Source organism: Pongo abelii, chromosome 15 (assembly GCF_028885655.2).
Source record: "Pongo abelii isolate AG06213 chromosome 15, NHGRI_mPonAbe1-v2.0_pri, whole genome shotgun sequence".
NCBI classification, from domain to species: Eukaryota; Metazoa; Chordata; class Mammalia; order Primates; family Hominidae; genus Pongo; species Pongo abelii.
Window position 1 is genome coordinate 71,050,121 of NC_072000.2, and position 18,044 is coordinate 71,068,164.

General features: G+C 37.0%; 1 protein-coding gene across 18 annotated transcripts in view; it reads left to right on the forward strand.

The window, feature by feature from the left end:
- The window catches only part of GPHN (gephyrin), a 688,936-nt gene that overhangs the window by 359,008 nt on the left and 311,884 nt on the right, over positions 1–18,044 (forward strand).

Here is an 18,044-nt window from a genome sequence, read left to right on the forward strand (position 1 = left end):
GTAGAGGAAAAGAAAGAATAACGATCAGAACAGAGATAAATGAATTTGAAACGAAGGAAATACAAAAAGATCAACAAACTGGAAAGCTTGTTTTTTGGAAAGTTAAGCAAGATTGACAAACCTTCAACCAGAATAACTAAGAAAAAAGGAGAGAAGATACAAATAAAATCAAAAATGAAAAAGGAGTCATTACCATTGATACTGCATAAAGTCAAATAATCATTAGTGGCTACTATGAGCAACTATATACCAAAAAGTTAGAAAACCCAGAAGAAATGGACAAGTTTCTAGACACATACAACCTATCAAGGCTTAACCACAAAGAAATCCAAAACCTGAACAGAGCAATAACAAATATCAAGATTGAAGCTGTAAAAAAAAAGTATCCCAATGAAGAAAAGCCTGAGATCCAATTCCCTGCTGAATTCTACAAAACATTTAAGGAAGAACTAATACCAATCTTGCTCAAAGTATTCCGAAATACAAGGAGGAAGGAATACTTCCAAACTCATTCTATGAGACCAGTGTTACCCTGATACCAAAAGCAGGCCAAGACATGTAAAAAAAAAAAAAAAAAAGAAAGAAAAGAAAAGAAAATTACAGGCCAATATCTCTGATGAATATTGATGCAAAAATCCTCAACAAAATACTAGCAAACCAAATTCGACAGTACATTAAGATCATTCTCATAACCAAAAGAGATTTATGGCAAGCATACAAGGATGGTTCAACCTGCATGATATATCATATCAACAGAATGAAGGACAAAAACTATATGATCATTTTACTTGATGCTGAAAAATCATTTGCTAAAATTCAAACTTGCTGCATGATAAAAATCCTCAAAAAAAACTGAGTATAGAAGGAACATCCCTCAACATAATAAAAGCTATATGCAGCAGACCCACATCTGGTATCATAGTGAAAGGGGAAAAACTGAAAGCATTTCCTCTAAGATGTGCAACATGACAAAGATGCCTACTGTCACCACTATTATTCAGCATACTACTGGAAGTCCCAGCTAGAGCAGTCAGACAAGAGAAGGATATAAAGGGCATCCACATTGGAAAGGAAGAAGTCAAATTATCCTTGTTTTCAGATGATATGATATTATATCTGGAAAAAAACTAAAGACTCCACCAAAGAACTATTAGAACTGAGAAGCAAATTCAGTAAAGTGGCAGGATACAAAATCAACATACAAAAATCAGTAGCATTTCTATATGCCAACAGTGAACAATCTGAAAAAGAAAAAAAAAGTCCCATTTATAGTAGCCACAGAGAAAATTAAATTCCTAGGAATTAACTTAAGTAAAAGATCTCTATAATGAAAACTGTAAAACTGATGAAAGAAATTGCAGAGGACACCAAAAACTGGAAAGTTATTCCATGTTCATGGGTTGGAAAAATCAATGTTGTTAAAATGTTCATACTACCCAAAGCAATCTACAGATTCAATGCAATTCCTATCAAAACACCAATGACAATTCTTCACAGAAATAGAAAAAAAATCATAAAATTTATCAGGAACCACAAAAGACCCAGAATAACCAAAGCTATCCTAAGCAAAAAGAACAAAACTGGAGGAATCATATTACCTGACTTCAAAGTATATTATAGAGCTATAGTAGCTAATACAGCATGGTACTGGCATAAAAACAGACACATAGACCAATGGAACAGCATAGAGAATCTAAAAATAAATCTGTACACCTACAGTGAACTCGTTTTTGACAAAGATGTCAAGAACATGCACTCAGGAAGACAGTCTCTTCAATAAATGGTGCAGGGAAAACTGAATATTTATATGCAGAAGAATGAAACTAGACCCTTATCTCTTCCATACAAAAATCAAATCACAGTGTATTAAAAACTTAAATCAAAGACCTCAAAACTGTGAAACCATTACATGAAAACATTGAGGAAACTCTCCCGGACATTGGTCTGTGCAAAAATTTCTTGAGTAATATCTCATAAGCACAAGCAACCAAAGCAAAAATGGACAAATGGGATTACAAATTTAAAAACTTCTGCAGAGCAAAGGAACAATCAACAAAGTGAAGAGAGAACCCACAGAATAGGCGAAAATATTTGCAAACTACCCACCTGACGAGGGATTAATAATCAGAATATATAAGAAGCTCAAACAACTCTATAGGAAAAAGATCTAATAATCCAATTAAAAATGGGCAAAAGATCTGAATAGACATTTCTCAAAAGAAGATGTGCAAATGGCAAACAGGACTATGAAAAGATACTCAGCATCATTGATTATCAGAGAACTACAAATCAAAACCACAATGAGATATCATTTCACCCCAATTAAATGGCTTTTATCCGAAAGACAGGGCATAACAAATATTGGTAAGGACTGGAGAAAAGGGAACCCTTGTACACTGTTGGTAGGAATGTTAAGTTAGTACAACCACCATGGAGAACAGTTTGGAGGTTTCTTGGAAAACTAAAAATGGAGCTACCATACGATCCAGCATTCCCACTGCTGGTTATTTACCCAAAAGAATGGAAATCAAGGCCAGGTGCGGTGGCTCATGCCTGTAATCCCAGCACTTTGGGAGGCCGAGACGGGCAGATCACCTGAGGTCAGGAGGTCAAGACCATTCTGGCCAACATGGTGAAACCCTGTCTCTACTAAAAATATAAAAATTAACCGGGCATGGTGGCACATGCTTGGAATCCCAGTTACTTGGGAGGCTGAGACAGGAGAATCACTGAAACCCAGCGGGTGGAGACTGCAATGAGCCGAGATTGTGCCACTGCACTCAAGTCTGGGCAACAGAGCGAGACTCTGTCTCAAGAAAAAAAAAAAAAAAAAAAGTGGAAATCAGTATTTCCAAGGAATATCTGCACTCCCATGTTTCTGGCAGCACAGTTCACAATAGCCAAGGTGTGGAATCAACCTAAGTGTCCATCAGCAGATGAATGGATAAAGAAAATGTCGTACATCTACACAATGGAGTTCTATTTGGCCATAAAAAAGAATAAGAACCTGTTATTTCCAACAACATGGATGAAACTGGAGGTCATTATATTTGTGAAGCCAGGCACAGGAAGACAAACTTCACATGTTCTCACTCATTTGTGTGAGCTAAAAATGAAAACAACTGAACGCATGGAGATATATAGTAGACGGATGATTACCAGCTGAGGATGGTAGTGGGGAAGTAAGGGGACTAAATATAAAAAGTAGTTAGAAAAAAATGAATAAAACCTGGTATTGGATAGCACAACAGGATGACTGTAGTCAATAATAATTTAATTATATATTTTTAAATAAAAAATGGAATTGGATTGCCTGTAACACAAAGGATAAATGCTTGAGGGGATGGATACTCCATATATCATGATGTGATTATTATGCATTGCATGCCTTTATCAGAGTGTCTCATGTACCCCCCAAATTTATGTACCTACTGCATACCCAGGAAAATTAAAAATTTTTCAAAATTTTTAAACTAAATTATTCAAAGAAGATTACAAAAAGTCTGATAGTGTCTGGGCAATTTGTGTTAATACAAAAAAAATAAAAACCAGGAAAGAAAACCCTGAGAGATCAGGACACAACATACTCTTCATAGGGATATGAAGCATTTCTTTGTTTTCTGTGCTTTCTTAGAAGCAAACCTGATTAGGAATAGAAGAAGCCTATATATGTCCTTATTACAGTGTTGAGTAAAATGTCAGTTTCCATCTACCCCATTTATTTTTCCTGATTTGAATACCCTCTTCCCTTGGATACTTAATTTTTATTCTGTGAAAAGAAACGGAAGAGAGGATCTGAGTTTAGGTTATTCATAATCATCTCAATATAAAATAGTATTGCCTGCTTAACAAAATCTTTCAAGTTTATTTTGGAAGCCTAAATTTTTAAATATTTTTTGTTGATTAATTCTTAAGTTTGGCTTGGCTCTTTTATTACCTGAGACACTCTTTGAAAGCATAACATTGGGTTAAAATGAACATCAAGGTAGCATCAAAGGAGGAAATGTATAAATGTGCAGTCTCAGTAGTGTTTTTACGTATGTGTGTGTTAGTGGGGGTAGTCATTTCCACCCATTCTGACCAGGTAATTAAGTGTGGTTGGTGCCAGTAGATACAACCAGTTTCTTCTACCCCTCTCCCACCAGCTGCCCTAATAAAGTCACTTTTCAGTTGCCTGTTGTCCAAACCTGAAAAACAATCCCAATCCTAGGGTGTATAGTATTATTAACTATAGTCACCATATTGTGCATTAGATTTCCCGAACTTTTTTCCCCCATATCTTCATATCAACTTTTGAAGAACAGGAATGAGTAACTTTTTTTTTAACGTAGGTTCAAAGACATATGTAGCCAACATTCTACCATTAATGAATACATACATATTCCATACATAAAAATGTTAACAATCATAGGAATATCAATATTCTTTCATCTTTTCCTGGAATGAGATACAAAGTAGTACTGTTTATATAAGTGGAATATGAAGATACGTATTCTCATGAAAATCTCTTATAAAAAGTGATTTGTTCACCTGAGTGCCCAAGTTTTATGGTTAGATAATTTAATTATCAAATTAATGTTTAGATAAAAATTATTGAAAAATAACTCAATGTGTAAAGAGAAAAGTTGTGATGCTAAGGAGTGTTCACTGCTATGTGCTTGAGTTGGTTCTTGAACAAGGGTTGGGATCTAAATGTTAGCAAATACAGTGAGATTTTTCACAGTTAAAGTGAAAAAAACTTGAAAATCTTTCAAATACATATTAATCTCAGTAAGCCCAACAACCAGTTTTTAACCCAGCATTGAAATAAATTCTTCGGTTGAATTAGGTAAATTGGTTGGCATGCTTTATAAAGAGGAATAATTACCTTTAAACATTAGACCCTTAGCTGGCCCAGCAATTCATTAACCATTGGAACTGAGATAAACTGTGAAAACTACCAACTCAGACACCATTTCATGCTCACTGCAAAGTATATGTTCATAGAATGGAATGGAAAACAAAATGCCTGCAGTATGTAAACTTGTACTCTTTTCTTCCTGTGTCCTTCCTACCATGGTACTGTCTCCTTTGACCTTTCATCACAACCAGATCTTATTTAAATATTGTACAATTTGAACTGAAAAAAAAAAATGGAGCATCTTCTCTTCACATGAAACATTATCTGCTTCTTCCAGGAATTGAAGAAGATGTAAATATTTAAGAATATTAAAACCCCAAGAAAAGATGTTCATTAGCAATAAGATAATACCTCCCAAGTAAAAGTGAGATGCCTTTTACAATTACCTTGATTTCCAGATTGCATCTTCTCTGTGTAGGGGTAGTCTTTGACCATTTGGTTGTATTATTATAAGTTGATGTGGTTATGATTGGTGAAAGTTGTAACTAAAATAAAAATAAAATCTGTAAATGAATGATTTTAATTAATTAGACTAAATTCAAGACTGCTTTTACAATAATGTGACTCTTACTTCCATTCTGCTCTGTTTCTTGAATGAGAAAAAAGTAGATTTATAACAAGTACTCCTTGAACATCTTTGGGAGTTTGTCGTGGATGTAACTTTTATCCACTACATGATGTCCCAAGAAAAATATTTTAAGGATACCTACTCTGTACCATAGAACACTTACAGGAGCAGCCTCAGAATTGTTGGTTTATTATAACCCTTTTTAAAAATGTAAAATGAAATTAATGTGTTTGTCCTTTAATAAGCAGAAGTCAGGAAAATGTAACTGGCTGGCATTAAAATGCCTATTTTTACCTAATTTATCTCCTCACTAAATCTATATTCTGTTCTGATGAAGGATTCTCACATTTATGTCAATCTACAAAGTTGAACATAAAGTGATTATAAAGATAAGACCAAATGATACATATTGTCATTAATCTACATCATTATTTCCATCAGGAGTATGTTTTTCAAAGTGTGGTCTTCTGACCAGCATCAGAAGCGTCACCTGGAAACTTGTTAGAAATGTAAATTTTCACCTGGAAACTTGTTAGAAATGTAAATTTTGAGGCACCTAGACATTCTGAATCAGAATCTCTGGAAGTGGGGCCCAGCAATCTGTATTTTAACAAGGCTTCTAGAAGATTCTGATGCACACTAAAGTTTGAGAAACATTGCTCTAACTACATCTCACCTTGATAACTTAACAAAGTTATTATTAATAGTAGTCATTAGCTGGTATTTCAAAGATAGTCTTTGTTATTTAAGATTATTCAATCAGCAGAGGGCACTGCAGTAATTGTAAGGAGGAAATTTTATTAAATCTACCTAATCAGGTTACAAGCACGTGAGTACTAATATATAAATTTGTCTGCTCTGTTAATAAAATCATGTCTATAAAAATAAGTGAAAGCACTACACTAAGTGATTTTTCACAGAGTCACTATGCACGTAAAGTATTTCTGCACATTTAGATTTATCTATTATATGTTCTTCATGGGTTTTTTTAAGACAGAGTCTCACTCTATTGCCCAGACTGGAGTGCAATGGCGCGATTTCGGCTCACTGCAGCCTCTGCCTCCCAGGTTCAAGCGATTCTCCTACCTCAGGCTCTTGAGTAGCTGGAACTACAGGCGCATGCCACCACGCCTGGCTAATTTTTGTATTTTTAGTAGAGACAGGGTTTCACCATGTTGGCCAGGCTGGTCTCAAACTCCTGACCTCAAGTGATCTGCCCACCTCAGCTTCCCAAGGTGCTGGAATTACAGGCATGAGCCACCATGCCCAACCATATGTTCTGTACATTTTTAAACATCATTGTCTGTTAGCAATATCTTTTTTAAGGTCATTTTTCCTATGAAGTTAAAATATGAACAATTTCATCAACAAGATGCCTGAATTACTGAACCATTGTTTTTGACACTGTTTTTACAGCTTAGCAGTCTTTGAAGCATCTTTCTGACTTAATGTTGTCCTCAAAGTATCAAGAAAAAAAAAAGGAAAAGATCACAATTATGTGATTTTTCACAGAAGTTTGCAACTTTCATATTGGAAAGATATTTAGATGTCAAAGATAAATATTTTGTTTAAAAAGAATAGCTAAATCCAATTAAACCTTTATATTTTAGACCGATTAGTTCAGAAATACTGATACCTGAAGTAAGACTATAAATTTCTACCATCTTTCAAGGAATAAAAGAATTTGGTAACCAAGTTAATAATGTATAAGAGGGAAACAGAACTTTAAGCTAGTTAAGGAAAAAATGGTTTCGAGCTTTTAATGGCATCTTTTTGCCATTGATAATGAACAGTCTGTTGATAATGAATACTTGTGTTATCTATTCATTAACAGATACAGATAACCTTTATTTGTCTATATTGTACTAGCATATGTGATTGAAAGTGATAAAGCTACATTCTTTAAACCATTCTTCTGTTCAGATTTTCTAATAAACAGGTATCTTTCTCTTGTTATATTTGTAATTAAGTTTTATTCTCTTATTCTTTGTTTTCTAGTTTCATCTCCCCATTTATGGTTTACAGGTCTTTGTACTCAGCTCTTGCTCTCTTGTCCATCTTCCAGTCCCCATCTCATTCAGCTGCCTGCTCCCTAGTTTAGATCCCTAATTTCAGTATTTTACTTCCTACTGGCATTTGCCAATGCTCTTGCATCTGGGTTCTTGCTCTCCATTCTCTTTTTCCTAGTCTTTGGTTCTCTACTACTGTTTGCAGGTAGTTTCTGGATTTTTGTATTATTTCTGTTATGTTAGAAGAATTGGAAAGTAGAAGCATAGAAAGAGCTAACATGTATTGAATACCTATTCTATGCTAAGTGATTTATCATTTAGTTCTCAGAGCCCTCTTATAAGATGTAGGTATGTTTTATTATTACCTCCATTATATTCATAAGTACTCTGGAAACTTAGGTTAAATATTTTCTTCTAATTCACATAGCAGAACTACATAGTAAAGCCATGTTTCACATCTAGATTGGTTTATTTATTCCTTCACTTCTTTATTCAACAAATATTCGTTGAGCACATACTATATGTTGGGCTCTGAACTAGATGCTGAAATAGATCCAGCTCCTATTGTTATTGACCTTAACTGTGTAGTGTCATTTTCTGACTTCATAGAGGATGATCTTTTACTACACCAAACAGCTTAAGAGGAAGAGGAAATAAAAGGAAAATAGAAGGGTTCTAATGTTTTATATAAAATGTTTGATACAAATGTGAGAAAGACTGTGTTTGTGCATGATTTAAGAATACCCTATTGAAAAGATCAGTTTGTATCTAGTATAGAGAATCTGACATCCACCTACCCCAACCAACTCACCACCATCAGCATCAATGTCTTTCAGTGGCTTCACCATGATATATTTTTTCTTTTATGTTCTAAAACATGTAAGGTTTGTGTCTCTATGCCCAAATTCTTTAGAAGATCTTCAGAAAGAATTAACTGTCCTGCCTGAATTATGTTTAGAGAAAGATGAAGAACTTTGTAAAGAATACAGTCAACCCTGCAGAACCCCTAACTACTGTATTTTCGATCCTCAGTTGATTGAATCCACAGATGTTGAACCAGCAATATGGAGAGCAACTGTACCTACACTGATCCATCCATCTATATATTTTTATACCCTGAAAAATATTTTAGATGGCTTACCCAAATACATAAATACAACCAGAATTTTTTAAAATGTAAATGTGAAGGGTAGGACAGAGAAAAATCAGATGAAACTAAAGCTGTGTTCAGTAAGCCTACTGAAAGGTATCCACAAATTTGTTCTCAAGGATAACTTGATTCACAAGCATTGTAATTTAAAAACAAACTGGTAACATAGAAGAGTATCCATTCCTAGTTATGATACTTGAGAGGAAATTTCTCCTGTAGGTCCTCCTAAAGACCACAGTGTAATATGGTGAACAATTCAGATGCTTCCTAATGTAAATAAGAGTTTGAGCCATTTTATTGATTCTGATTTCATACCACAAAAGCAAAGCCCAATAAAACAATTCTATGAAAAGTGAAATGAGGCATTCAAAGTAGATCACTCTCCAGTGGTCTGACGAAATCCGGTGGTATGTTTTAGAGGATTTAGAAAAATTAATGAACCACATCTCTTTTAGGCAATTCTCACGTATCATTTGTCAACTGAGTTTTTCATGTGCTGGGTGACGCTGAGCTTACACACTCTCTGAGGTTTGTTTTATTCACTACTGTAACATCAGTACGTCAGATACTACCTAGTACATAGTAGATGCTTAATAAATATTTGTTATTTAAATGGATAAATATTGTGCTTTGAAGTATCAATTTTAAGTGAAATACTCCCTTTCAGCTATCTGTTGATATTTCCCTTCATGTCCCTGAATAAAGTGTGCTACTATACTTTGGGATATATCACCTTTATGTGAAGCCCCGAATTCATGAAATGTCAACCATTGCTTATATAACATTTTCAAGCAAGTAATGAAATAAATATTAACGCTATCCAAGAAGTTCCTTTAATATTGTTATCAGTGACATCCCCTTGCTTGATGTTTAGGGCTCTAATTTTAACATCCCTGAGAAGGTGTAAACCTCCATAAAGCAATTTATAACATAGAAGTAGTGTTTCGTCTTGGTAAGTCTCAAAATCATAACAGATAGATTGGCTTTGGAAAATAAGTAATAAAGATTGGATAATGACATGGATGAAGCTGGAAGCCATCATTCTTAGCAAACTAACACAGGAACAGAAAATCAAACACTGCATGTTCTCACTCATAACTGGGAGTTGAACAATGAGAACACATGGACACAGGGAGGAAAACAACACACACTGGGGCCTGTCGGGGGCATGAGGGGGAAGGGGAGGGAGAGTATTGGGACAAATACCTAATGCATGCAGAGTTTAAAACCTGGATGACGGGTTGACAGGTGCAGCAAACCACCATTGCACATATACCTATGTAACAAACCTGCACATTCTGCACATGTATACCGGAGCTTAAAGTAAAATTTAAAAAAAAAAAAATTAAATATGTAAAAAAAGATTGGATAATGCTAGCAAAATCCTTACGTTTTTGTTAGTTTTTCTTTAAAATGTCTCCCATTGTTAAATATCCTGTTATGCTAGGATTCACTGTACCAGTAAATTGCATCAATTCTGGTAATCCTGTATTCTATATAATTGGAAGAGATTAACTAATTTATATGCATTCTAAACTTTATTTATAACATCAATTAGCATCTAATACATACCTGATGCATTTTAACTGCTTTTGCCCAGAGCTACAATCTTTCTGAAGAGTAGCATTCTACTTTCAAAGAAATATTGAAATATAAACCTTTCTCTCTATACCTTCATAATTTACTTTTTGTTTGCCTTTCTACTTATTTACTGTAATACTTCATTTTGCAAACTTTATTTTTGTGTTGCTTCCAACTATTATAACTTGCTTAATTTTTGGAAACAGAGGACTGGAAATGGATTAAGTCATGTATTTCACCCTCAAGTTTTAGCCTAAAATGTATCTTGATCATTATACAGTAAAATATATACCTATTTTGATTGACTCTTCGAAAATGAAATTTTCCTGTCTTTAGGAAAATTTAGGAAACTTTAGGAAAATGAAATTTTCCTTTCATTAGCGTATTCCAGGTTTAACTATACTTATCTTAAGAATGCCCTATCCTCCGGGCATGGTGGCTCACGCCTGTAATCCCAGTACTTTGGGAGGACGAGGTGGGCAGATCACCCTGAGGTCAGGAGTTCAAAACCAGCTTGGCCAACATGGTGAAACACCATCTCTACTAAAAGTACAAAATTAGCCAGGCATGGTGGTACGCACCTGTAATCACAGCTACTCGGAAGGCTGAGGTGGGAGAAACACTTGAACCCGGGAGACGGAGTTTGCAGTAAGCCGAGATTGTGCCACTGCACTCCAGGAAAAAAGAGCAAAACTTTGTCCCAAAAAAAAAAAAAAAGAGTGCCCTATCCTAAAACTCCTAGTATATAGGTAAACCCCTTCACTTCATTAATTTTTTATTTAAAAAAGACAGTTGGACAAGATGGCCGAATAGGAACAGCTCCGGTCTGCAATGCCCAGCAAGATCAACGCAGTAGGCAGGTGATTTCTGCATTTTCAACTAGGTACCCGGCTCATATCGTTGGGACTGGTTAGACAGTGGATGCAGCCCATGGAGGGTGAGCTGAAGCAGGGTGGGGCATTGCCTCACACAGGAAGCACTAGGGATCAGGGAAGTCCCTCCCCTTGCCAAGGGAAGCCATGAGGAACTGTGCATTCCAGCCCAGATACTATGCTTTTCCCATAGTCTTTGCAAACCGCAGACCAGGAGATTCCCTCGGGTGCCTACACCACCAGGACCCTGGGTTTGAAGCACAAAACTGGGAGGCCGTTTGGGCAGACACCAAGCTAGCTGCAAGAGTTTTTTTTTTTCGTAATCCAGTGGCGCCTGGAATGCCAGTGAGACAAACTGTTAACTCCCCTGGAAAGCAAATTGGTCTAACTCAGCAGATCCCACCTACACAGAACCCAGCAAGCTAAGATCCACTGGTGTGAAATTCTCATTGCCAGCACAGCAGTCTGAAGTTGACCTGGGACACTCCAGCTTGGTGCGGGGAGGGGCATCCACCATTATGGAGGCTTGAGTGGGCAGTTTTCCCCTCACAGTGTAAACAAAGCAGCTGGAAGTTCGGACTGGACAGAGCCCACCACAGCGTGGCAAAGCTGCTGTAGCCAGACTGCCTCTCTAGATTCCTTCTCTCTGAGCAGGACATCTCTGAAAGACAGGAGCCCCAGGCAGGGGCTTATAGATAAAACTCCCATCTCCCTGGGACAGAGCACCTGTGGGAAGGGGCGGATGTGGGTGCAGCTTCAACAGACTTAAACTTAGTTTCTTCCTGCCAGCTCCTAAGAGAGCAGCAGATCTCCCAGCACAGGGCTCGAGCTCTGCTAAGGGACAGACTGCCTCCTCAAGTGGGTGCCTGACCCCCATGCCTTCTGACTAGGAGACACCTCCCAGCAGGGGTTCACAGACATGTCATACAGGAGAGCTCTGGCTGGCATCAGGTGAATGCCGCTCTGGGACGAAGCTTCCAGAGGAAGGAATGCGCAGCAATCTTTGCTGTTCTGCAGGCTTTGCTGGTGATACCCAGGCAAACAGCGTCTAGAGTAGACCTCCAGCAAACTCCAGCAGACCTGCAGCAGAGGGGCCTGACTGTTAGAAGGAAAACTGATGAACAGAGAGGAATAGCATCAACATCAACAAAAAGGATTTCCACACAGCAACCCCATCCAAAGGTCACCAACATCAAAGAGCAAAGGTAGATAAATCCACAAAGATGACAAAAAAACAGCACAAAAAGGCTGAAAATTCCAAAAACCAGAACATATCTTCTCTTCCAAAGGATCACAACTCCTCGCCAGCAAGGGATCAAAACTGGAGGGAGAATGAGTTTGACAAATTGACAGAAGTAGGCTTCAGAAGGTGGGTAATAAAAAACTCCTCCGAGCTAAAGGAGCATGTTCTAACCCAATGAAAGGAAGTTAAGAACCTTGAAAAGAGGTTAGAGGAATTGGTAACTAGAATAACCAGTTTACAGAAGAACATAAATGACCTGATGTAGCTGAGAAACACAACACGAAAACTTCATGAAATATACACGAGTATCAATAGCTGAATCAATCAAGCCGAAGAAAGAATTTCAGAGATTGAAGATCAAATTAATGAAATAAAGCATGAAGACAAGATTAAAGAAAAAAGAATGAAAAGGAATGAACAGAGCCTCCAAGAAATATGGGACTGTGTGAAAAGACCAAACCTACTTCTGATTGATGTACTTGAAAGTGACAGGGAGAACAGAATCAAGTTGGAAAACACTCTTCAGGATATTATCCAAGAGAACTTCCCCAACCTAGCAAGACAGGCCAGCATTCAAATTCAGGAAATACAAAGAACACCACAAAGATACTCTTTGAGGAGAGCAACCCCAAGACACATAATTATCAGATTCACCAAGGTTGGAATGAAGGAAAAAATGGTAAGGGCAGCCAGAGAGAAAGGTCAGGTTACCCACAAGGAAGCCCATCAAACTAATGGCAGATCTCTCGGCAGAAACCCAACAAGCCAGAAGAGAGTAGGGGGCCAATATTCAACATTCTTAAAGAAAAGAATTTTCAACTCAGAATTTCATATCTGGCCAAACTAAGCTTCATAAGCAAAGGAGAAATAAAATCCTTTGCAGACAAGCAAATGCTGAGACAATTTGTCACCACCAGGCCTGCCTTACAAAAGCTCCTGAAGGAAGCACTAAATATGGGAAGGAACAGCTGGTACCAGCCACTGCAAAAACATACCTAATTGTAAAGACCATCGACACTGTGAAGAAACTGCATCAACTAAGGGGCAAAATAACCAGCTAGCATCATGATGACAGGATGAAATTCACATATAACAATGTTAACCTTAAATGTAAATGGGCTAAATGCCCCCAATTAAAAGACAGACTGGCAAATTGGATAAAGAATCAAGACCCATTGATGTGCTGTATTCAGGAGACCGATCTCACATGCAAAGACACACATAGGCTCAAAATAAAGGTATGGAGGAATATTTAGCAAGCAAATGGAAAGCAAAAAAAGGCAGGGGTTGCAATCCTAGTCTCTGACAAAACAGACTTTAAACCAACAAAGATCAAAAAAGACAAAGAAGGGCATTACATAATGGTAAAGGGATCAACGCAACAAGAAGAGCTAACCTAAATATATATGCACCCAATACAGGAGCACCCAGATTCATAAATCAAGTTCTTAGAGACCTACAAAGAGACTTAGACTCCCACACAATAATAGTGGGAGACTTTAACACCCCACTGTCAATATTAGACAGATCAATGAGACAGAAAATTAACAAAGATATTTAGGACTTAAACTCAGCTCTGGACCAAGCAGACCTAATAGACATCTACAGAACTCTCCACCCCAAGTCAACAGAATATACATTCTTCTGACCACCACATCACATGTATTCTAAAATTGAGAACATAATTGGAAGTAAAACATTCCTCAGCAAATGCAAAAGAACTGAAATCATAACAGTCTCTCAGACCACAGTGCAATCAAATTAGAACTCAGGATTAAGAAAATCACCTAAAACTGCACAATTATATGGAAACTGAAAAACCTGCTCCTGAATAACTACTGGGTAAATAACAAAATTAAGGCAGAAATAAATAAGTTCTTTGAAACCAATGAGAACAAAGACACAATAAACCAGAATCTCTGGGACACAGCTAAAGCACTATTTACAGGGAAATTCATAGCACTAAATGCCCACAGGGGAAAGTGGGAAAGATCTAAAATCACATTAAAAGAACTAGATAAGCAAGAGCAAACAAATTCAAAAGCTAGCAGAAGACAAGAAATAACTAAAATCAGAGTAAAACTGAAGGAGATAGAGACACAAAAAACCTTCAAAAAATCAATGCATCCAAGAGTTGGTTTTCCAAAAAGATTAACAAAAGAGTTACATATGTATACATGTGCCATGCTGGTGCGCTGCACCCACTAACTCGTCATCTAGCATTAGGTATATCTCCCAATGCTATCCCTCCCCCCTCCCCCCACCCCACAACAGTCCCCAGAGTGTAATGTTCCCCTTCCTGTGTCCATGTGTTCTCATTGTTCAATTCCCACCTATGAGTGAGAATATGCGGTTTTTGGTTTTTTGTTTTTGCAATAGTTTACTGAGAATGATGATTTCCAGCTTCATCCATGTCCCTACAAAGGACATGAACTCATAATTTTTTATGGCTGCATAGTATTCCATGGTGTATATGTGCCACATTTTCTTAATCCAGTCTATCATTGTTGGACATTTGGGTTGGTTCCAAGTCTTTGCTATTGTGAATAATGCGGCAATAAACATACGTGTGCATGTGTCTTTATAGCAGCATGATTTATAGTCCTTTGGGTATATGCCCAGTAATGGGATGGCTGGGTCAAATGGAATTTCTAGTTTTAGATCCCTGAGGAATTGCCACACTGACTTCCACAATGGTTGAACTAGTTTACAGTCCCACCAACAGTGTAAAAGTGTTCCTATGTATACATATGTAACTAACCTGCACATTGCGCACATGTACCCTAAAACCTAAAGTATAATAATAATAAATTAATTAATTAATTTAAAAAAAAGAAAAAAAAAGAGAGATAGAACACTAGCCAGACTAATGAAGAAAAGAGTGAAGAATTAAATAGACACAATACAAAATGATAAATGGGATATCACACTGATCCCACCAAAATACAAACTACCATCAGTGAATACTATAAATACCTCTATGCAAATAAACTAGAAAATCTAGAAGAAATTGTTAAATTCCTGGACACATACACCCTCCCAAGACTAAACCAGGAAGAAGTCAAATCCCTGACTAGACCAATAACAAGTTCTGAAATTGAAGCAGTAATTAATAGCATAACAACCGAAAAAAGCCCAGAACCAGATAGATTCACAGCTGAATTCTACCAGAAGTACAAACAGGAGCTGGTACCATTCCTTCTGAAACTATTCCAAACAACAGAAAAAGAGGGAATCCTCCTTAACTTATTCTATGAGGCCAGCATCATCCTGATACCGAAACCTGAGAGAGACACAACAAAAAAATAAAATTTCAGGCCAATATCCCCAAGGAACATGGATGCATAAATCCTCAATAAAATACTAAACCAAATCCAGCAGCACATCAAAAAGCTTATCCACCACGATCAAGTCAGCTTCATCCCTGGGATGCAAGGCTGGTTCACATATGCAAATCAGTAAACATAATCCATCACATAAACTGAACCAATGACAAAAAACACATCATTATCTCAATAGATACAGAAAAGTCCTCCGATAAAATTCAGCAGCCCTTCATGCTAAAAACTCTCAATAAACTAGGTATTGATGGAACATATCTCAAAATAATAAGAGCTATTTATGACAAGCCCGCAGCCAATATCATACTGAATGGGCAAAAGCTGGAAGCGTTCTCTTTGAAAACTGGCACTAGACAAGGATGCCCTCTCTCACCATTCCTATTCAACATAGTATTGGAAGTTCTGGCCAGAGCAATCAGGCAAGAGAAAGAAATAAAGGGTATTCAAATAAGAAGAGAGGAAGTCAAATTGTCTCTGTTTGCAGATGACATGATTGTATATTTTGAAAACCCCATTGTCTCAGCCCAAAATCTCCTTAAGCTGGTAAGAAATTTCAGCAAAGTCTCAGGATACAAAATCAATGCACAAAAATCACAAGAATTCTTATACAACAATAATAGACCAACAGAGAGCCAAATCATGAGTGAACTCCCATTCACAATTGCTACAAAGAGAATTAAATGCCTAGAATACAACTAACAAGGGATGTGAAGGACCTCTTCAAGGAGAACTACAAACCACTGCTCAAGGAAATAAGAGAGGACACAAATGGAAAAACATTCCATGCTCATGGATAGGAAGAATCAATATTGTGAAAATGGCCATACTGCCCAAAGGAATTTATAGATTCAATGCTATCCCCATCAAGCTACCACTGACTTTCTTCACAGAATCAGAAAAAAACTAATATGGAACCAAAAAGAGCCCGTATAGCCAAGACAATCCTAAGCAAAAAGAACAAAGCTGGAGGCATCACACTACCTGACTTCAAACTATTCTACAAGGCTGCAGTAACTAAAACAGCATGGTGCTAGTACCAAAACAGATATATAGACCAATGGAACAGAACAGAGGCCTCAGAAAGAATGCCACACATCTACAACCATTTTATCTTTGATAAACCTGATAAAAACAAGCAATGGGGAAAGAATTTTCTATTTAATAAATGGTGTTGGGAAAACTGGCTAGCCATATGCAGAAAACTGAAACTGGATCCCTTCCTTACACCTTATACAAAAATTAACTCAAGATGAATTAAAGACTTACATGTAAGACCTAAAACTATAAAAACCCTAGAAGAAAACAGGCAATACCATTCAAACATGGGCAAAGACTTCATGACTAAAACACAAAAAGCAATTGCAGCAAAAGCCAAAATTGACAAACGGGATCTAATTAAGCTAAAGAGCTTCTGCACAGCAAAAGAAATGATTATCAGAGTGAACAGACAACCTACAGAATGGGAGAAAATTTTTGCAATGTCTCTATCTGACAAAGGGCTAATATCCAGAATCTACAAAGAACTTAAATTTACAAGAAAAAAACAACGCCATCAAAAAGTGGGCAAAGGATATGAACAGACACTTCTCAAAACGAAGACAGTTATGCAGCCAACAAACATATGTAAAAAAGCTAAGAGTCACTGGTCATTAGAAAAATGCAAGTCAAAAACCACAATGAGATACCATCTCATGCCAATTAGAATGGCGATCATTAAAATGTCAGGAAACAATAGATGCTGGATAGGGATGTGGAAAAATAGGAATGCTTTTATACTGTTGGTGGGAGTGTAAATTAATTCAACCATTGTGGAAGAGAGTGTGGCGATTCCTCAAGGATCTAGACCCAGAAATACCATTTGACCCATTACTGGGTATATACCCAAAATATTATATATCATCCTATTCTAAAGACACATGCACACATATGTTTATTGCAGCAATATTCACAATAGCGAAGACTTGGAACCAACCCAAATGTCCATCAGTTATAGACTAGATAAAGAAAATTTGGCACATATACACCATGGAATGCTGTGCAGCCATAAAAAAGGATGAGTTTATGTCCTTTGCAGGGACATGGATGAAGCTGGAAACCATGATTCTCAGCAAACTAACACAGAAACAGAAAAACAAACACTACATGTTCTCACTCATGAGTGGGATTTGAACAATGAGAACTCATGGACACACAGAGGGGAACATCACACACCAGGGCCTGTCAGGGGATGGAGGGTTAGTGGAGAGATGGCATTAGGAGAAATACCTAAGAGAGACGGGTTGATGGGTGCAGCAAACCACCATGCCACGTATATACCTATGTAACAAACCTGCACGTTCTGCACATGTACCCCAGAACTTAAAGTATATTAAAAAAAAAA